Consider the following 23623-nt stretch of genomic DNA (forward strand, 5'->3'; position numbering starts at 1 on the left):
GAGGTCACTAGTCAACGGGCAATCGACCGGACAACGCATCGAGCAGGAAAAGTGCAAAAGGGCCCCACGCAGCACCCGGAGGGTGTGGAGAGGTGATCTTTGGAGCACAGGCTGCTCGGAGCTGGGGCTTTCCAAACCCCAAAGCACAACGTCGAGGGTGCCTCGGGAGCTGCGCTGGAAGCACTTCGTCGACTTTTCAAGATGGCCGGTCCCACGTCTCTCGTCGCCTCCATGGGTCTAAGCTTTGCTAGGACTGTGGATCGGGTTGTTGGAAGTCTGGGAGTCCAGGTCTTGTCGGTCTCTGTCGTTCGAGCTCCGGCGGGAGCAACGGCAAAGGAAGTTTCGATGCGCTGATGGTGCCTGCTTGCACAGGGTGGCCACTCCTTGACCACAAGGGAGATTCTTCAGTCTTCTACGTTGAGTAGGATGTCGAAGGCTCCAGCGTTTCATTTCAAAGTTTCAGTCAGGATGATCTAAGTTGCATTGGCACAGCTCCTACCTTTATTCCAAATCAAGGGGCTGGATCACCTGCTAGGTCCCTCCTATGGGTGGGACCTAGGAAGGGGGTGGTTACACCCCTTTCCCTTTGTCCAGTTTCGCGCCAGAGCTGGGGCTGGAGTGCCCCAGCGACGGTTTGAACTGGACTATGCATGGGACGCCTTGTGCGCCCCAGGCAGTGTCTAGTTTCTTTCAGCCCTCCCTGCCCCAATCCACTATCTCCTGTCTGGGGTGGTGTAACACCTCCCTGTGACAGGATACCATTTGTCCAGGCCTCCCCGGCTGGAGTTTTGGTCAGCAGCAGGAGGCCAGACTTGTGTCAGTGGAAGCAGCATCCATTTTGTGATGCTGAGGCTCTGGTTAGATTTAACCACGTTTAAGCAAAGTAACATGTCTTCTCCCTCTAGAAGGGTGGAATACTACCCCCGTCGCCAGAACTGGCGAGGGGGTAGTATTCCAAAGCGTATGACACCTTACACGACATGTTTTGATAAAGCCAAACCAAAGTTAGCAAGTAATCGCGAGGATTATAATACACTTAAGAGTATATGGTATGGCAATATCCCAGAACAGCTAAGGGAGTTGGTTCCGAAAGCTGCAGACAGGCTCAGCTCATGCTAGAGCACCATCTCACATAAAACCAAGCACTCTGCCTCCAGGATTGTTAAGGCCTGCCATAGGAGTGACTTATAGGTGTATATTTGACCAGATATAGGTTTAGATATAGGTATACTATATCTAAGCAAGGGGTGATTACACCACCTTGCCCCTGCTGAGTGATCAGCCAGTTGTGTCATTTTGGATGGCCAGTCAGGGGTGGAAAAAGATATGCTGCAGCCCCTGGTAGGACTTGGATGCACCTATGCCCTGGGTACCTATAGTACACTGTACAGGGGCTGATAAGGTGACCCAATATCCAATTGGAGATGTACCTAGGGTACATGGAGTCCATTTTACAGAGAGAGCAGATAGCCTGGGGACCTGATTAGCAGGATCCCAGGCCAACCAAGTCGAAAACCAGCTAAACACTAGGCAAAAAAATCTGGGGTAACCATAGTCAGGTATCCACCTTCCTACATAACCCCCCCCCCAAAATGAAAGGAGATAAGGCTATCCTTGACCAGGTAAGCCTATATTGCCTAAGTGGCCGTATAAGGAAGTACCTGCACTAGCATGGTTACCCCCTGTCTCATGGTCCACTAAGCAATTCCCCACCCTAGGGGTATCAGAGGGTCTCCACCATAGGGAATCACTACCTGTGGTGTGTTTTGGCAAAGTAAAAGGCTGGCGTGGGAATAGAGTATTGAAGTGAGGCTCCACTAATGTTGGGCTCAGCTTCCCCCAATCACTATCCACCATGGATGCCTTTCTTTCCACAACTGAGTTGCACTGTGCTCTCAGGGTCAACCTCTGGCTACCTAAAGCTGGAGGCTGGGTCCCTTTTGTTGGCTTACTGGAGGGACAGGTCAGGTTTGGGGCCTTTGGGTCCCATGTTTGGCTGTGCCCAACAGTGTCCATCTGGGGGAGGCTCCTACCTAAATGTAAGGGAGATCCCTCAGGAGATTTTAACTTTTTCATCTTGCTAGGGCTGCTAGCTTTGGTGCCCCTAATCTGCTGATGGGGTTGTTCGTTTGGACAGGGGGCCATTTGGGGTCCACCACTGGCCTCCCTGACCTCTACAGCCCTGGGCTGACTGAGGCAGGGTAGAGAGGGGCAGGATACCTGCTCCAGACTGGGTCCGACCTTGGAAGGGTCCACTGACATCAGGGGCTCTGCCAGGCTAGGCCTGACTACCTCTGGGGCAGTTTCTTCACAGGGGGTAAGATCAGTTCCCTGAGGAGGCTGATCCTTTCCTAAAGTCTGGTGGGGGGGGATTTCTCTTCCTCCTCAATGCTCTCTGTTTGTGTGGAGTGATCCATAGTTTCAGGCTTCACAACACATGAATCTGTTTGAGTTTGGGCTGTGGCCATCACAGCCCCACCAACCTTTTCAGGAAGGGACTCAGTTTGGGTATGGACTGTTACCATCACAGCCCTGCCAACCTGTCCAGGGAAGGAATCTGCTTGAGACTGGGCTGAGACTGGCACAGCCCTCCTGACCTGTTCAGGGGGAACATCTTGGATTGGGGCTGTGGCCATCACAGCCTCACTAACCTTTCCATGGAGATTTACCATTTTAGAATGGGTTTCTTGCTCTACCTCAGCCCAGGCTGAGATCTCTAAATCATTCCCCAGTAGACAATCTACAGGCAAGTTTGATGACACTGCCACTCTCTTGGGGCCAGTAACACCTCCCCAGCTGAGATTTACCACTGCCATGGGATGATCTTTCTGCACTCCATCAATGTTGGTCACCTGGTATGTGGCTCCAAGTAAAAGTTGCCTTGAGGGGACTAGACTCTCAGTCACCATGGTGATGCTAGCCCCTGTGTCTATGAAGGCCTCAACGTTCAGACCATTGATGAGGGGCTCCTGTCTGTACTTGCCCAAAGTGTTGGGACAAGCAGTGAAGTTATCAAACCCCATGCCATTTTCACAGACAAGAGTAGCTGTGGTAGGGGACCTGGTTAGGCCAGAGTCCACCTGTGTTCCCCAAGTAAACTCAGCCAAATTCTTGGGGGCACTCCCACCACCTGGGGGATTACTACTAATAGTAACAGGAGGTGTTGGAGTATTACCTGGAGGAATATTCTCCTTATTGCTGGCCTTAGGGCAACTACTGTCATTTTTCCAATGGCCAGGCTTTTTACAAGCATGGCAATAAGGCTTTTTCACTGTAGAGGAAGTGTCTTGGGACCCACCCCCATCCTTGGAGGTTTGGGGCCCTGGGGAAGTCTTGTCTTTAGATTTATCCCCATCTTTTTCCTGAGGCTTGGTAGACTCCTTCTTCTGGTCATTACCCTGATTTCTAGGCCTAATCCTGGTTCTGACCCATTTGTCTGCCCTCTTACCCAATTCTTGTGGAGAGATCAGATCTGAGTCCACCAGGTGCTGGTGTAAAAGGTGGTTTTGACAATTACTAAGGATCTGCTCCCTCATAATCAAATTATACAATCCTGTATAGTCATGTACTTTGCTGCCATGCAACCAACCTTCCAGAGCCTTAGTAGAACAATCTACAAAATCAGTCCAGTCCTGAGTCTGTGTCTTCTGGGTGTCTCTGAACTTCAACCTGTACTGTTCAGTGGTTAAGCCAAACCCATCATTTAGAGCACTCTTCAGGACAGTGTAGTTCTTTGCATCCTCCTGTCTAGCAGTGAGGAGCTTGTCTCTCCCTTTTTCTGAAAAGGAGAGCCACAAAATTGCTGCCCACTGGTCTTGGGGAACCTGCTGTATCATGCAGGCTCTCTCCAGAGCAGTCATCCATTTGTGGATGTCATCCCGATCTTTGTAGGGGGGCACAATCTTACTCAGGTTTCTATTATCATAGGACCTGTCTTTATCCTTAGGGATAATGCTGCCACCAGTGGAATCTGATCCACTTAACTTTTGCTCCCTTGCTAAAGCAAGTTTAGCTTGGGCCAGGGCTACCTCTTCCTTCTCAATCTGAAGTTGGACAGCTCTCATCCTAGCCTCATGTTCTCTTCTCTGGGGGGAAGTCATTCCCCTTAGAGATCCCCTGGAGGCATTAGACTGGTTAGAGTCCCTGGAAGGAGATCTAACCCTTCTAGTGCCAGGGTTAAGTTTACTATTGGGCCTGGGAAGGTGGACACCTTCACCATTCCCATGTAGGCTTAAGTTGGCCTGGCTCAGTCTTCTAACTTGAACCTGGCCATCCTCGTGATTATCTGACTCATCTCCATCCTCATCATCGTCTACCTCTTCAGGTTCAACTTCTGGGGCATCAGTCTTATCAGGTGGGTTTCCCTCTCCTATCTTACTTGAAGGACCTGAAGCAGACTCCTTCTCAAGATCAGCTTTCTCTAGGATTGCTATGAGGATAGGGATGGTGGGGTTGTGACCCCCTTTCAGCCCCCTTGCAGTGCACAGGGCACTCAAGTCCTTGTGGCTGAGTTTTTCATAACTGGATGGTGCCTTGGGAGGGTCACCCACAGGCAGAGAACTGGATGGTTCACCTGCGCCAGGCATGACTAGTGAGGTGGAAGTGGTGCACTTACCTACACTATTTGTTTTCCTACTGGAACCTCTCTAGAGGTTGTAGTTAGGGTGTGCTAAGCCCTTTGGTCTACAACCAATAAGTTCAGTAGAACTTAAGTATGTTAAGCTTTGTTTATATGTACCTAAGGTACTTGATGTGATCTTTCAAATGATATTTGTCAAAGATTACAATTGGTAAAACAACAGCAAGCTCAAATCCCAACCGCTGCACACCAATGTGAGAAGTTGGCCTGGTATATGGTGTTTACTATTCTAGTGAGCACCTTGCACCAGTCAAAACGACCCTTATGGTGATTGGTTGTAAGTCAACCTTATAGACCTGCTATCCTAGGGGTAGCATGGATAAGAGCAGTCTTAGGCTAAACTCAAGAGGGCATGTGAAGCCAGCTGTTTTACCATATGCAATCCTTTTAAATACCAAATGAAAGGACACCACACAAGTTATATATTACAAAATATATGTATATATTTCTAGAATAATCCCCTATACTCTTTATGAGCACTGAAGCACAAGCCTTAAACAAAGAACACAGTGTAACATACAATAAGCTGCACAATTATGGATAGGCCTGGTGGCCACTCAAACCATATATTAAGAAACTGGTATAAGTGCCACGTCACGAACAATGAACAGGCCGAGGGCCTTGGGAATCGCTGGGCCTACACTGGACTACCGAAGGTTAGGCCATAGGAGGCCCACAGGATGCGGGTGCAGAGTATATAGGCAACCGCGTTTACCATACAAGTCAATGGTGCGTAAAAATCAGAAAGTGTTAGGTTTCTGAGACTTCCGACTGGACTAGAACGTAGCCACTTAAAACTAGGACACTAGTCTACATACCACCCGCACTACATACACAATCCTACTCCGCTCTTACGGCGTTTTTATTGACACTCCCGGAGGCGACACTACTAATGGGGGGAGACTTTAATGACATAGTGGATGGCTCACAGGACAGATTCCCTACTAGGCCTACAACTCAGAGTGGGCAACGTCTTCTTGGTCTCATAGATGCCCTAGGGCTTACAGACAGCTGGAGATTTAAGCACCCGAATGAGGCACGGTACACCTTCTACTCAGCAGTACATAGATCTCTCAGACGCATAGATTATTTTCTGGTGTCAGCAGACGACCTGCAGGGTATAGAGGAGGTCGTGATTCGTCCCAGAGGAATATCGGATCACTCCCCAATAATGCTCACATACACCCATCATCAGGTCTGCTGTAGGCGCATGTTCCCGGTACATGCTAGCTTCCGTCAGATTCCACCCATTCAGTCAACCCTCGCACGTACCACTAAACAATTCTTCCAAGAAAACCAGGGCACGGTGGACTCACTCAGTAGGCTCTGGGAGGCATATAAAGTGGTCCTCCGGTGACAGGCTATGACATCCATTCTGGGACAGAAACGGGAGCATCAGGCAGAACTGGACGGCCTCGAGGCTGAACTTACCATGGGCATAGAAGACCAGGAGGCCCACCCTTCTCCGGGAGCCGCCAGTGCGGGTCGTCTAAAACAAACAGAACTTTTGGCCCACCAGGGAGAACTAGCGCTAACCAAGATACAAGCCACTAGACACAGGGTGTACGAACTGGGAGATAAGGCAGGGAAAATGCTGGCCTGGCTGGATCGGAAAGAGAGAGCAAGTAAAGTCATTCCTCTGCTAACCTCCCCTACAGGCTCCCCGATTTCCGACCCTGATGGTATAGTCAGTCTCCTAGCTGACCACTATGAACAAATCTATGCTCCCCAGGCAGCCTACTCAACTGCTGAGGCATATGAATATATCAAGGATCTGTCAATACCCAAGCTCTCCCCGGAGGCGGCGCTCCTCTTAGAGGCTAACATTACCACCGATGAAATGCAGACAGCTACCTATGCCTTAGCGTCTGGCAAAGCACTGGGGCCGAATGGGCTCCCAGTTGAAATGCATAAAAGACTAATACAATCGACAGCCCCCTTCTTCCTATGTATGATCTCCGACAGTCTAAAATTAGGAGAGCTGCCACGAGATCAGCGGCTAGCCACGATTGTTGCGATCCACAAGCCTGGCAGACCTGAGACGGACTGTGCCTCATACCGTCCGATCTCACTCATCAACGCGGAGCCTAAGATCCTCGCGAAATTGCTAGCGCTACGACTCACTCCTCATCTAGCGACATTAGTGCATCCGGACCAATCTGGCTTCATGCCACACCGGAGCACGGCCCTTAACCTCCAACGGCTTCATGCAGTCTTGGAACGTACCCCCTATCTCAAGGACCCTGCTGTTACCCTCTCCCTAGATGCCACTATGGCGTTCGACACAGTCGAATGGCCCTACTTGTTCGCAGTGCTCCAACATATGGGTTTTGGTCCCAAATTTTGTGACTGGGTTCGTTTACTGTACACTAAGCCACTAGCGCATGTTGTCGCAAATGGACACATTTCACGAGATTTCCCACTTGGCAGAGGCACGAGACAGGGATGCCCACTGTCTCCGTTGCTATTCGCACTGATCCTGGAACCGCTTGCGATCTGGATCAGATGGGAACCCTCCATCAAGGGGCTCCGGTGGACTGACACTTGGGAGGACCTATATCCCTATATGTGGACGATATTCTTTTGTATCTCAACTCCCCGAAAAAATCGATTCTCGAACTACTGAACATGTGTGAAAAGTTCGGTAGAGCATCAGGATGCAAGATTAACTGGACTAAATCCATCCTGTTTATCCTTTCTGGTCCGCCGCCTATTCTGCCATTGACCTGCCCGTTAAGGGCTTCAAATACCTGGGTATCTACATAACGTCAGACCCTGATGAATTTTACAGTCTAAATCTCAGCCCCCTTTTGGAACGATTCAAACGTGATGTAAAGGTATGGCAGACTCTCCCTCTCATGCTCCAAGGAAAGGCCGAGTTGTATAAAATGATGGCTCTCCCCCGCTTTCTTTATGTTCTTGAGAATACTCCCTCCTTGGTCCCTGCACGATACTTTAAAATGATTGCGTCATCAGTATCTCACTTGCTGTGGGGTGGAGGGCCGCCCCGAATAGCACAAGATAAATTGACTAGAAGCTGGTACGATGGGGGAATTGCACTTCCAAATGTAGAACTCTATTACTGGGTGGAACATCTTAAGCAGATTAATTTTTGGTTACATACCTATGTACCTTGCAGACAGACACTCTTTGGAAGGCAGGGGACTGCTGGGTAATCTATACAGCCCCCGTCCACCCTCAGACCTGATAGGCCCAATGCAGCACTCCGTGCAGCTCTAGTACCGGGCCAACAGGCGGCTCAAGTGCTTGCGAACCATCACCCAAATTACACCTCTGTGAGACTCAAGCAGGCTGTGCTTCCTCCGAAATAGTAAAGGATTCCAGGCCTGGGATAACATTGGTATTTCAGTAGTAGGAGATTTATGGAAGAAGGGTAAGGTGGTAGACTTCGCCCATCAACAAACGCAATATGAAATGTCACAAACAGAGGTATTTAGATACCTTTAAGTTAAACATGCGCTTCAATCGACTATACCGCTTGGTACTGTCCTCGAAGAATCCACTCCTCTCGAGGATAGGCTCTTGACCGAACACATGCAGGAAAGGGCCACTTTCCTCATATACAGAAAGCTAGTTAATAACCTCCCAGACGCTACAGCCACACTGAAACAAAACTGGTCTGAGGAGGTAGGCCCACTTGATGACTCTGAATGGCAGGAGGCCCTTGCCTCTCCACGTGAAGCGGCGATCCCCTCTAGACTGAAACTGATCCAACTCAAAATATTGCACCGTACGTACTATACTAGACCACTCCTACACAAGATAGGAAGAGCTGTGCATAAACTCTGCCTACGTAATTGCGGGGAGGAGGGGACATTTTTCCACACTATCTGGGATTGTAGGTTAATATCAATGTACTGGACAGCAGTGATGCGCACGATCTCCCAAACAATAGGCATCTCCCTGCTGCCGGAGCCTCAGCGATGCTTACTAAATGTATGGGAACCAAATGACTTGAACCACCGGCAGCAGGACTGGGTGATGTTGGGCATGCTGATGGCAAAACGCAATGTCGCCAGGCTTTGGGGCTCTGCAGTGTCACCGACACTGCATAGTTGGTGTAAAGATATGGATGGGGCGATGGTGGCGGAAAAGGCTGTATATATCCATCGTGGTTGCCCAGGCAAGTGGGGTAAGATATGGGGTGGGTGGAACACGTTCAGGGGTGACATCTGCGAGCCGCCGAGCATCACTGAGGACAATGAGGAACTAGACTTATAATAACTGCTTGGATGTATAGCTGGGGAAGCGATGTGCGCTCAATGTCATTTTTACTGCTTGAGATTTCAAAGTGAATGTAATTGCAAAAGGTCCGCTATTGTGTCTATATTACTGATGTAACAGTCTTATGCACTATAGGAGCACCGGAGTTATATCGTTACCTCACCCACAGGAAGCGGGTGCATAGGTGCCAAAGTGTGTCGGGTTTTGTCGTGAAGTTCTATGGAGCCTGGAGGAAAAGATGCTGCAGGCGGCCAGGAGAGAAGAGTCCGGTTGGATCCAAGGGTGGATCGAAGATGAAGAGTACCTGAAAGCAGAGGGGACAGAGTTCAGGTCACTATCCAGTGACCAGCGAGGTACCAGGAAGGAACCAGGCGATGTCGGGTTGCAATAAGGTGATGTTGAGGTATTTGTCTCCGCTGCCACGTGGACCATGAAGGATCGAGGATGACCAGCTGGTGAACACGAGCTGTCCCAAGAAGTCTCTTGCTGTCGGCGGTGTCGGTACTCGATTCGGAGTCACCAAGCCTTGGCAAAGGCAACCCACGCAGGACTCAAAGATGTCTTCTTGATCGGACCGGGAAGGTCAGATCGATGGCTCCTTTTCAGGGGAACTGGGGCCAGTCTGGAGCAACCAGACCAGCAGTGTAGTTTCAAGGTTTCGTCGTCACAGAGGCCACTAGCCAAACGGGCAAGCGACCGGACAACGAGTTGAGCAGGAAAAGTGCAAAAGGGCCCCACGTAGCACTCGAAGAGTGTGGAGAGGAGATCGTTGGAGCACAGGCTGCTCGGAGCCGAGGCTTCTCAAACCCCAAAGCACAACATCGAGGGTGCCTCGGGAGCTGCGCTGGAAGCACTTAGTCGACTTTTCAAGATGGCCGGTCCCACGTCTCTCGTCGCCTCCAAGGGTCTAAGCTTTGCTAGGACTGTGGATCGGGCTGTTGGAAGTCTGGGAGTCCAGGTCTTGTTGGTCTCTGTCGTTCGAGCTCCGGCGGGAGCAACGGCAAAGGAAGTCTCGATGCGCTGATGGTGCCTGCTTGCACAGGGTGGCCACTCCTTGACCACAAGGGAGATTCTTCAGTCTTCTACGTTGAGTAGGAAGTCGAAGGGTCCAGAGTTTTGTTTCAAAGTTTCAGTCAGGATGATCTAAGTTGCATTGGCACAGCTCCTACCTTTATTCCAAATCAAGGGTCTGGATCACCTGCTAGGTCCCTCCTATGGGTGTGTCCCAGGAAGGGGGTGGTTACACCCATTCCCTTTTCCAGTTTCTTCCCAGATCTGGGGCTGGAGTGCCCCAGCACCGGTTTGAACTGGACTTTGCATGGGACGCCTTGTGCGCCCCAGGCAGTGTCTAGTTTCTTTCAGCCCTCCCTGCCCCAATCCACTATCTGTTGTCTGTGGTGGTGTAACACCTCCCTGTGACAGGATACCATTGATCCAGGCGTCTCCTGCCGGAGTTTCGGTCAGCAGCAGGAGGCCAGACTTGTGCCGGTGGCAGCAGCATCCATTTTGTGATGCTGAGGCTCTGGTTAGATTTAACCGCGTTTAAGCAAAGTAACATGTCTTCTCCCTCTAGAAGGGTGGAATGCTACCCCCGTCGCCAGAACTGGCGAGGGGGTAGTATTCCAAAGCGTATGACACCTTACACGACATGTTTTGATAAAGCCAAACCAAAGTTAGCAAGTAACCGTGAGGATTATAATACACTTAAGAGTATATGGTATGGCAATATCCCAGAACAGCTAAGGAGTTGGTTCCGAAAGCTGCAGACAGGCTCAGCTCATTCTAGAGCACCATCTCACATAAAACCAAGCACTCTGCCTCCAGGATTGTTAAGGCCTGCCATAGGAGTGACTTATAGGTGTATATGTGTCCAGATATAGGTTTAGATATAGGTATACTGTATCTAAGCAAGGGGTGATTACACCACCTTGCCCCTGCTGAGTGATCAGCCAGTTGTGTCATTTTGGATGGCCAGCCAGAGGTGGCAAAAGATATGCTGCAGCCCTTGGTAGGCCTTGGATGCACCTATGCCCTGGGTACCTATAGTACACTGTACAGGGGCTGATAAGGTGACCCAATATCCAATTGGAGATGTACCTAGGGTACATGGAGTCCATTTTACAGAGAGAGCAGATAGCCTGGGGCCCTGATTAGCAGGATCCCAGGCCAACTAAGTCGAAAACCAGCTAAACACTAGGCAAAAGAATCTGGGGTAACCATAGTCAGGTATCCACCTTCCTACACTACTTCCATCAGGTTCCATTGTAACTTGCATAAGTGCGTATGGTCATCTCTGTTTGGACCATAGTAAGATACACATGCTAACTCTGATCCTCCAAAATCTAGCTTAGCTATAATCCATCTCCCAGTTTGATCCGTTTTAAATGATTTAATTATACATTCCGCCCCCTGTTTTATCAAGATAGCAACCCGCTTACAGTGGACTGTTGGTTCTGATGTACAAAAATATTTTATCCAAGGGTACCGTGAAAATACAATACAACACTCTGTAAGACTCATGTGTGTCTCCTGGATTAAGCAAATCTGGGCTGAGCTTTGCTCTAGATATTTCATTACTAACCTCTGTCTAAAGACATCTTAAACCATTGATGTTCCACAGAAAAAGATTTAGATCTCTAACTCCCATCACAAAGGATCATCCATTGACAAGGCCACCTAGACATATCTATAACTAATAAAAATAACACACAGGACAGGCTAACTGATATTGAGAATGTGTAAACAACAAATTGACCACCACATTGGACCAAGCAAAGAGCACCTCAACCTTCAATAGTCCCACACAATGTTTAAAGTTCTGTGCTGTTCAACCTCCAGGACCTGCTGTGTTTGAGTCTCATTGGATTTCCAGATAACAACTTGAAGAAAAGTAGGGGCAGCACCAGTTCAGGAAGTGAATTGCAGAAACATGTAGTTGTTTCAAAAAAGTATTTTATTGTTCTTTTATTCTCAGAAGTGCACAAAACAGCCAACGCGTTTCACTCCCACCCCAGGAGCTTCGTCGGGGCTGAAAACAACATGAAAACATATATATATAAATATAAACTTAAAAATACACAATATAGACAACATGAATGTTGGACTTGGCCCTTCTGGCAGGTTCACCCCTAAACCTTTTGCTTTTTGAATGTGAATTGGTGGTAGTGATTTTTGGTTTCTACGCACTTTCACTGTGTCCCAGTGGAAAGTGCGTGCGCACTCTGAGTGCGTGGAGTAAGGTTGGCCTGCCCTCCCATTGGAATGCATGGGGAATGTCTGTGTCCCTGGTAGTTCCTGATGCGTGAGGTGTGCAGGCTCGAGTTTGGTATGTGCGGACTTGTGTGATTGAATGCTGCGCAATGATGCGTGCAGCATGTTTGTGTCTAGTGTGGAAGTGCCACTTCTAGACATGGGTGTGCGTGTGCAGTGAGTGTGCTGGCACATGATTGGCTGGAGCTGGCTGGTGAGCCTGGCTCCAGGAGTCTGTATGGGTCTGCCCCGGTGGTGAGTGGTGAGATTAGCATGCTGATGTGAGGAAGGGGTGCACCTGGGTCCTGAATAGGGCTGGGCTTTACCCACACAATGGTGGCTCCGCCCCCTGTGGTGCGTCTAATGTCCCTAGCCCTGCCAGTGAATAGAGTGAGGGGCTGAGCACATCAAGAGTGCTCACAAACCAGCTGCGACTGGTTTCTCCCCTCACCCTGAAGTCAGACAAAGGAATGCTGTAGATAAAAAGGGGCTGTGTTCCCACACAAACGGTTCTCTTTCCTGATCCTACTTGAGAGGGGCTGCTGCTGCTGGGCGCCAGGAGGAACCGCCACTTGGGACTGCCTTCCTGCCTGAAGGGCCCAGTGAGCTGGCCCCTGGCCATGCCTTGCCCCCCCCCCCTGCCTTGCTCTGCTAAAAGGACCTTGGGGCTGACTTTTATCCTGGACTTCTGGTTCTATAGCGCTTGGGAGCGCTGTATTTACCCCTCAAGCGCCTGGAAGCGCTTTATTTGTCACTAGCGCTGGGAGCGCTGTATTTGTCACTAGCGCTGGGAGCACTTTATTTGTATCTAGCACAGGGAGCGCTTTACTATCCTCTAAGCGCCTGGGAGCGCTTTGTCTTCCTATAGCGCTTAGGAGCGCTGTGTTCCAGAGGATGCTCACCCCTTGTTCCGTGCGAAGAGTATCGCCGCCGCCCGGCTGGAAGTCAGGCAGGCCGGGGACGGGACGACAAGACACCCGGAAGGGACCTCCCTTCCCCGGGGCTCCGAGATGAGAGGAGAGCCCCGGGGTGCTGCAGCAGAATTGCGGCTGCCGGCAAGGCCCCAGAGGAGGGGAGCCCCGCCCGCGGCACCTACTGAGCAGCCTCAGAGAGAAGAATCACCCTAGGAAGCAGCGCGGGACAAAGTGGAGACCGCAGCAGCAGGAGTCCCGGTGAGTGGGGCCAAGGTTCTTTGGCAAGGAGGGGGGCGTCGGGGCACATTGCCGGTGCCCACCCCCCCACTAGTGCTCGCCTCACTTTTTGGGACCCCTTGTGTCAGAGTCCCCCGAGCGGGACTCCAACTGAGAGGCACGCAGTCCTCCAGAGCCCTGAGAGGCTCCAAGGGGGCTCCATTGTTCCCTAAAGGCCCGTGGGGGCCCGGGCATATTCTTGGGGCGGCCCCAGGAGGCAGCGGGCCGCTCCCGCTTTCGTCTCCTCCAGCGAGGCCCGTGGGGCCTTACTTTAATTACGAGTCCCCCTGGGAGGGACTCCAACGACAGGAGCAGATTTGTTTGAGAGCCTAGAGAGGCTCTGGGGGCATTACTTTGTTATTGAGCCCTAAGAGGCTCCATCCAGGGGGCATCTTCTTCAATGGTAGAGCGGCCCCGGAAGGCAGCTGGCCGCTCCCACCTTGACCCCCCCCACTTGCTTAGAGCCACGAGGGCTCTAGTGGCACCACTGTTGTTTAGAGCCCAGAGAGGCTCAGGGGCATTGCCTTGTTGTAGAGCCCGGCGAGGCTCCAAGGGGACAGTTGGTTCGCCAGAGCCTGCGAGGCTCCAACGTTGACCCCATCAGTTCATCCCCAGCTGCCCAGCACTTAGTGGGCATCTGCTAAGTTTAGGCCCCCCTGATATTGGGACACAGGGAGTCCTAACCCCAACAAGGCCAGAGGGCCTAGGGACAGTCACAGGTGGTGACTTATGTGAGTTTGGCGCAATTATGCTCTCCTGCACCTCTGAATGTATTTTGATGCGTCATGTGCCTTGTTCTTACACCACTGAATGTTTTAAGGCATCATGTGATTTCCTTCCCTGCACCTCTGAATGTTGTGATGCATCATGTGCAATTTGTTCTTGCCTATACCCCTAAATGTATAGTGATACTTAGGTGGTTCTTCTTCCTAGTACAGGTGTTGCTAGTGAGGTCCTGGTTCCCTGCGTGATATTTTCCTAAGGTGGTTAGGGTTGCATAGGCGGTACTTACCTGTTACCAGTGATTACTGGTTGTGTGTTACAGTTGCTAATTCGTGCTACAGTGATTTATATTCTATGTTCTAAGTGCTAGTTCTAAAAGTGACTATTCCTGACAGTGGTCCATGTGGCCCTGTCTTGTACATATCCCCTGTAAATTCTGCCCGGGCCTGTTGGCACATTGTAAAGTGTGTGTTTTTATCTAATGTGTTTTGGTATAATACAAAGGCTATTTTTATATAACCTTGTGTGGAGTTTCCTTTGTGGTGGGCCTTGGGTGTTGTTGCTGGGGACGCGCGCAAACACTTAACCTACATAGCCTCCAAGTTTAGCCTTGCTGCTCGCGTCACGTTACCTAGAGGGTGAGCAGGGGTTATCTTGGCGTGTAACTGCCTTGCCCTGACTTAGAGTGGTGGTCTCTGACTGACTTTGACGCGAGCTTTGGCCAGCCAGAGATCCCATTTCTAACAATGAACAATACATACATTGCTAAATTAAAATTTAAAACCGTCTCATAAAAGACACAAAGAGAGAGAACGAAATTGCACTAGACAATAGAAAACACAATTACATGCAATTCAAGAATAAATACATGAATCAAATAACACAACAAGAATATGAAAATTTAAAGAGTTCATTTGGTTTTCTAAAAAAGTTTAGCTCAAAGAGACCCCCTTAAGTCTAGTCGATGGAATCGTGGGGGTCAAGGGTAGATAAACTTACAAAAATTCAAAGGACAGGAAAGGCAGGAAAGAACAGGGACATTATAAAGGCAAGGTAAACAAGATATGACATAACCAAGTGGCGAGCCTTAAATGGTAGTCATTATTGTGTTTTAAGTAGATCAATATCATGTTGTGCGTCCAGAAGGCTCAAGGGATAAGAAAATTAATAACTAAAAATAAATATAAAAATAAGAAAGAGAGGAACCAAGTCTCACCAGACTGATATATGGATTGAATGGAATGTATCCAGAAACTGCAAACCATGCGGCGTCAAATTCAACTTCAATTGTATCAGCTATAACATAATAAAGATATAAATATTCATTGAAGGGTTGTAAAAAAGCCAATTTTTGTCGATTTGAACCTAATAATAATTGCAAATGTGCGCGGTTTATCAACTATACTTCAAGGACATAGGAAGGGTAAACATAACCCCATAAGAACATGAATATCCCCCGAATTGTGCAGTAACAGGACGACACATCGGATGTAATTGGGAGTTGGAAGTAGTCCCCCATTGTCATAAATGAAGCATGAAAATAACCCCTCCTCACCAGAGGAATTTGAATGATAGTCGATGTAGACTGTATTCAGCTGATCAATACTGATATGTATACCAATATAGTCAGGATCAAGGCACACACCTATACACACAGAAAGGATAACAAAAATAACAAAATGTAAGGAACCTAATTGAGTATCTGTAGGATAAAGGTCCAAATACATACACCAGACATACTAACCGGAAGGATATGTAAATGGTAGTAAGAAGTAATCAATTCTCGTATTGCAAGTAAGTCGTGATGTGACTTCATACACCAAATTCAAGGATAAAATCCAAATACCCTAATGCCAAAAAAGATGTTTAATACGTAATAAGTGAACATAATACTATGAGGACTAGACCAAATATAAGTTGGTGCAAATGTACCAACCACAGTTGGTAAAACTCACATACATAAGTGGTTTCCTGTTCGTGGTCCAGTGGTGGTGCCCCAATAGTGATAGGCAAGCCTTAATAAGGTGCCATGATGCTTCGTTCTAAAATAAACAGACCAATTTAAAATCAATACGTGACAAAATAATGAGTATAAGTAAAGAACTGTCCATTGGTCATGTGATGCTCCCTGTAGCATGGCCGGAGTATGTAATATAATCTCATTGTGAAAAATAACAATATATAAAGAATGCCGCTTAAGCTACATCGGCTGGAGAGATTACGAAAAAAAACACGAGCTCAGCTGATGGTGGGACGGAGTGACACTAACGCAATACCTAGAAAATGGTAGAGTCCCTAGAGGACTTAGGATTCTGATATTTCCCACTTTCGAGGACTAGAGCGAGAATTTATTAAAAGAATGGGAGGGCAATCTAGAGGGAGCCTCACGCATCATGATGGAAATTCTGGTGAAGCACTCTATGGAAAAAGGTGAGAAACTACAGGACGAAATTGAGTTAGTAGAGAAAGAAATCAATGAGTTGGGAGAGAAAGAGTTAGTTGAGAAAAACTTTGTAATCTTAAAACAGGTAATGGATAATCACCAAATATACCTCAAAGAAAAAAAACTTTGGAAGATCAAAAGGGACGATCGCGATTACAAGCATGGTCGCATTTACACTTTTGCTAAAAAATTCGATAGTTTATCAATATCTGAGGGTAAAAAGAGAAGTAGAGAGGAAAGAGATGAGGGTGAGGATAATCGATCTGTTAGCAACACCTCTATCTCCTCCACTAGTAGTGTCGCCTCTTCTGTCACAGCCCAGGACATCCCTTTAGGGGAGGGAGCCTCGTCATTCCAAAAGGAATTGGAAAAACTACGAATGTCAAGTCGTTTACAACAAAAGAGGGAACTATCAAAACTAGGAGGGGTGGCAGGAGGTGGAAAAGCTGCAACCAAAAATACAGCAGGGAAGCCAGAGGTTGTGGCCAAAACCAAGAAGACATAAATGTAATGATGGCAAATACTGATAAGACAGGAATGGTGACTGACAATATATGTGATTTGAAAATTGTTAATGTAAATGTAAATGTATGTATACTTGTGAAGCGCACTATCACCTTTCAGGCATCCTGGCGCTGCATACCGCTGTGGAACCCTTCCTGGCTTTCCCTGTGAGATGCCCCCTACTGGGCACCCCCAAGGTGAAGCCAGGCATCCCAGCACTTTTGGGGCCGTTTTGGACATTAAGCAAGCTATTGCCCAGAGTTGCAGAGTGGGACCCATGATTAGAGTAGGCACCAAGGCGAGAATTATCGAGTCCGTGGACGTTGAGGCCAAGACCCTGCCGCGTCGGGAATTGAACCCTGGTCCCGGGTCAGACCTCTGCATCAGGGTCTGCCGCTTCTAACCAGTGAGCCACACTTCTAATGAAGATCTGGATTCTGTGGAAATAAAACTATTGGGTAAGGATCTTATTTTCTGTCCAACCCAAAAGGGTGACTTTGCTGATGTCCATGTTGATTTATTTTAATTTACTAGGATACTCAAATTAAAAGACTTCTTTTCGAACAGAATGGTGGATAAAGATGAAAATTTGATTAGACAAGGGGAAAGCATGCACACTGTTGTTGAAGTTCGGACTGTTCAATGCCTCATGACTAGTAGTGTCGCCTCTTCTGTCACAGCCCAGGACATCCCTTTAGGGGAGGGAGCCTCGTCATTCCAAAAGGAATTGGAAAAACTACGAATGTCAAGTCGTTTACAACAAAAGAGGGAACTATCAAAACTAGGAGGGGTGGCAGGAGGTGGAAAAGCTGCAACCAAAAATACAGCAGGGAAGCCAGAGGTTGTGGCCAAAACCAAGAAGACATAAATGTAATGATGGCAAATACTGATAAGACAGGAATGGTGACTGACAATATATGTGATTTGAAAATTGTTAATGTAAATGTAAATGTATGTATACTTGTGAAGCGCACTATCACCTTTTCAGGCATCCTGGCGCTGCATACCGCTGTGGAACCCTTCCTGGCTTTCCCTGTGAGATGCCCCCTACTGGGCACCCCCAAGGTGAAGCCAGGCATCCCAGCACTTTTGGGGCCGTTTTGGACATTAAGCAAGCTATTGCCCAGAGTTGCAGAGTGGGACCCATGATTAGAGTAGGCACCAAGGCGAGAATTATCGAGTCCGTGGACGTTGAGGCCAAGACCCTGCCGCATCGGGAATTGAACCCTGGTCCCGGATCAGACCTCTGCATCAGGGTCTGCCGCTTCTAACCAGTGAGCCACACTTCTAATGAAGATCTGGATTCTGTGGAAATAAAACTATTGGGTAAGGATCTTATTTTCTGTCCAACCCAAAAGGGTGACTTTGCTGATGTCCATGTTGATTTATTTTAATTTACTAGGATACTCAAATTAAAAGACTTCTTTTCGAACAGAATGGTGGATAAAGATGAAAATTTGATTAGACAAGGGGAAAGCATGCACACTGTTGTTGAAGTTCGGACTGTTCAATGCCTCATGACTAGTAGTGTCGCCTCTTCTGTCACAGCCCAGGACATCCCTTTAGGGGAGGGAGCCTCGTCATTCCAAAAGGAATTGGAAAAACTACGAATGTCAAGTCGTTTACAACAAAAGAGGGAACTATCAAAACTAGGAGGGGTGGCAGGAGGTGGAAAAGCTGCAACCAAAAATACAGCAGGGAAGCCAGAGGTTGTGGCCAAAACCAAGAAGACATAAATGTAATGATGGCAAATACTGATAAGACAGGAATGGTGACTGACAATATATGTGATTTGAAAATTGTTAATGTAAATGTAAATGTATGTATACTTGTGAAGCGCACTATCACCTTTTCAGGCATCCTGGCGCTGCATACCGCTGTGGAACCCTTCCTGGCTTTCCCTGTGAGATGCCCCCTACTGGGCACCCCCAAGGTGAAGCCAGGCATCCCAGCACTTTTGGGGCCGTTTTGGACATTAAGCAAGCTATTGCCCAGAGTTGCAGAGTGGGACCCATGATTAGAGTAGGCACCAAGGCGAGAATTATCGAGTCCGTGGACGTTGAGGCCAAGACCCTGCCGCATCGGGAATTGAACCCTGGTCCCGGATCAGACCTCTGCATCAGGGTCTGCCGCTTCTAACCAGTGAGCCACACTTCTAATGAAGATCTGGATTCTGTGGAAATAAAACTATTGGGTAAGGATCTTATTTTCTGTCCAACCCAAAAGGGTGACTTTGCTGATGTCCATGTTGATTTATTTTAATTTACTAGGATACTCAAATTAAAAGACTTCTTTTCGAACAGAATGGTGGATAAAGATGAAAATTTGATTAGACAAGGGGAAAGCATGCAAACTGTTGTTGAAGTTCGGGCTGTTCAATGCCTCATGACTATCGATGAGGATGAACAGACTGATATGTCCGCACTTATTGAGGAACTAGGCATAAACCAGGAGATATCTGATGACAGTGGATTACGACCCACATCGAAATTTATCCCCATGACTGGTTACCACCCTAATATTGATATTTTCCACAAAAAGGTCACAGAAGAACTGTACAAATTAGAGACCCCCAAGAAATTTGGTTCAGTACCTAAAGCGAACCTGACCTTTCAGGAACGAGAGGCCCTTAAACAACTCAGGGAGGACACTAACATTGTTATACATGAAGCCGATAAAGGTGGTAGCATTGTGCTCATAAACCGTGAGGATTATTTCAATGAAATTAAACGACAACTTAGTGATCGTAAAAGCTATGTGGAGATCGGGAGCAACCCTACAGTTGATGTAATTTAGGAGATTAATATTAGACTCTGTGAATGGAAAGATTCATACCTCATAACAGAGGATGAATTCAAGTTCCTGCATGTGGCCTGTCCCTCATTCCCTTGTATCTATATCCTTCCCAAAATACATAAGGGTGGGGGAGGCTTTCCACCGGGCAGACCAATCATATCGGGGGTGGGCTCACCTACTGAGGGTCTGTCCCACTATGTGGACTTGAAACTACAGAAGCATGTACTTGGACTCCCTTCTTATATTCGGGATGGTAAAGATATATTAGTGAAATTGAAAGATTTTGAGTGGTCAGACGACCTAATCTTTGTGACGCTTGACGTCGAAAGTTTATATACCTGCATTGACAGGAGACATGGGACAATGGCAGTTCAGTCCTTTCTGGACGGAGAGGATGCTGAACTCTTCTCTCAAAATGAAATGGTCATGCAAAAGATCAACCTGATAGGTTTGCTGCCTCTTAAGCCTGCCTTTTCATGGGGTGGTATGAGAGGGAGCATGCCTGGGCCAGATGTGCCTCCCCCTGGACCAATAACATTGTGTACTGGGGGAGGTACATTGACGACATTATCTGTCTTTGGTCTGGTTCCATTGAGGAACTTGAACGTTATTTTCTTTACCTCAATGATAATACCTTCAATGTAAGGTTGACTATGTCATATCACAGACAAAGTATTAACTTTCTGGATATCACATCCTACGTAGAAGGGGGGTATATACAAAGTAAAATCTATCGAAAGGAACCATCATGCAATTCTGTTTTGCATGCGTCAAGTGCTCATGCTAGTTCAGTCATCAGGAATATTCCTTTTGGTGAGTGGACCCGAGTCCGTAGAATCTGCAGTGAACAGGGTACTTTCAATGAAAACGTTGAGGAGACCAAACAAAGATTTTTGAAACGAGGTTATGATCAAAAAAACCTTGACAGAGCAATATCTAGAATTGGATCAATGGATAGGGATGCAACCCTTTGTGATAATACAAACAAAATACACAATTGCATAAAGCTTCCAACAGAGTAAGATTTATCACCCAATATACTGTACACAGTGACAAAATATTCAATGTATTTCGCAGAAACTGGCATCTGTTAACTGGTATTACGGGTATGAAAGACCATATAGGAACCCAGCCATCCATTACCTATAGGAGGGGTGTATCCTTACGTAACCATTTGTGTTCCAGTTATGTCACCATGGCACCCAGCAGACCAACTTGGCTCCCTCCAAAGCCTGTTGACTTTTTTGTTTGTGGTATGTGCAATATTTGTGATATGGGCAAAAATAAAACTACTACCTTTTCATATAAGAGTAAGCATAAATTCAAGGTAGCGCAGTTTTTAATAGGGACATGAGATATCCAATTACTGACCACTACAACTCTGTACACCAGGATGACAATACCTTCTAGTTTCATGCAATCCAACATAATCCAGCAAGTAAGAGAGGTGGTAATAGGGAGCTATTATTAAGAAGGGAGGAGGCCAAATGGATATGTCGGTTACGGTCGATTGGTTGTGGACACAACTCAGACAATGAAATGCACCATTTCTTGTAATGTGTAAACATTTATATATGCTCTCTATATGAATATTGTCCCTTTTTAGATCTCTGAATTTGTGACAATTTGATGCAATATGTGTTTTCGATTGCTGAATTCTTATGATGTAATTTTTGTAACTATTTTATGCGATTAAGGATAGTTTTTCTGTCCACCTAATACAAATACTGTGTTTTGCTCTGTTCTTTCTCACTTTTTACTTCCCTTCCCCCCTTATGTATACATTATATACATGTCATATAACTCTGCTTTCAGTGCATTCACTTTAGTAGGTTACATCTTTCGCCTTGCTTTGAACTTAGTAATGACCATGGAGCCGGTTAGCCAAATTCCACTTTATCATGGTGTCGACTTTATTCTTGGTCACGTTTTTTCTCCACCACCGTTTGGAGAATAATACCATTTTCCTTTTAAACTTAGTAATCATCAGGGCGCCGTTTAGCTAAATTCCACTTCAACATGGCGCCGTCTTTATTCATGGATGTGTTTTTTTTTCTCTATTACAGTAGGTAATCCTCGTGGTATTTATATATCGAGTTACTTATTTGAAAAAGATAAAACGGCAATTCCTATTTTCTTTCGCATAAATAAATCATCCTTGGATTTTGGGATTGTTTTTAATTTACTTTGGCTCCTGGTTTGGTTGACGACTCAACCTATTCTAAATTAGCCATCATGCTAGTACTTGGTCCGACAATTATTAAATAGTCTGTACCTTTTCGAACTATTTGTATTATACAGTCTAGCGGTCATCTGGGAATCGACCCGCATCTAAGATCAACTACTATCAAGGCATTTAAGCATGGCGCTTAGGAATACTCTGCCTTATTTCCCAAATAAGTTTTGTCTTCTTCTGAACATGTGATATTGCATGTGACCAGTCGCGGATAGGTTAAATGACCATACCGGCTTCAATATGGCGTCTGGCGTCCCGGTACGGAGGACAACACCGGCTACGTGTAGCTTACAGGTAAGAACACTCTCCATGCCCCTGGTCCCCATTTTTGCAGTTGGGCTTTTTGTGTAATAGTTTGTTGTTAGAAGAGAGTTACAGTACTTTCGCCATTAGGTTTCAGCGCTCTATGCCCCTGGTCCGTATTTTTCGGTGTTGGGCTTCCACTCAACAGCTTGTTGTTAGATGGGAGTCACAGCACTTTCACTATCAGGTTTCAGTGCCTCAGGACCTTTTAATCTATTTACGGCCCCTCTGATACTTCGTCTAGCTCTCCCACGCATTTCACTGCGGGAGTAGGCTGTGAAGTAGCTTCAGCTTTGTTTTAAGCAGCCCGTACTCTGGATATGTCTGTAACGCCATGTTGATAACTGGACGCATTTCACTGCGGGAATAGTCAGTGAAGTAGCTTCAGCTTTCTTTTAAGTAGCCTGTACTCTAGATATGTCTGTAACACCATGTTGATGACTGGATGTACCCGTCATTGTCATTCACCCTTTTTTTGTCGGTTGGCTTTTTCCATTCAGACTCACTTATGGACCATCCATTTTAACTGTTAAATACCTACATAGGCTTTTTTGGATTTTTTTATTTCTTACCACATCATCTCCATTAGGGGGGCCGATGTATCTTAAGCGGCATTCTTTATATATTGTTATTTTTCACAATGAGATTATATTACATACTCCGGCCATGCTACAGGGAGCATCACATGACCAATGGACAGTTCTTTACTTATACTCATTATTTTTGTCACGTATTGATTTTAAATTGGTCTGTTTATTTTAGAACGAAGCATCGTGGCAGCTTATTAAGGCTTGCCTATCACTATTGGGGCACCACCACTGGACCACGAACAGGAAACCACTTATATATGTGAGTTTTACTAACTGTGGTTGGTACATTTGCACCAACTTATATTTGGTCTAGTCCTCATAGTATTATGTTCACTTATTACGTATTAAACATCTTTTGTGGCATTAGGGTATTTGGATTTATATCCTTGAATTTGGTGTATGAAGTCACATCACAACTTACTTGCAATACGAGAATTGATTACTTCTTACTACCATTTACATATCCTTCCGGTTAGTATGTCTGGTGTATGTATTTGGACCTTTATCCTACAGATACTCAATTAGGTTCCTTACATTTTGTTATTTTTGTTATCCTTTCTGTGTGTATAGGTGTGTGCCTTGTTCCTGACTATATTGGTATACATATCAGTATTGATCAGCTGAATACAGACTACATCGACTATCATTCAAATTCCTCTGGTGAGGAGGGGTTATTTTCATGCTTCATTTATGACATTGGGGGAC

This window comes from Lissotriton vulgaris, chromosome 3_1, assembly GCF_964263255.1.
Source record: "Lissotriton vulgaris chromosome 3_1, aLisVul1.2, whole genome shotgun sequence".
Classification (NCBI taxonomy): Eukaryota; Metazoa; Chordata; class Amphibia; order Caudata; family Salamandridae; genus Lissotriton; species Lissotriton vulgaris.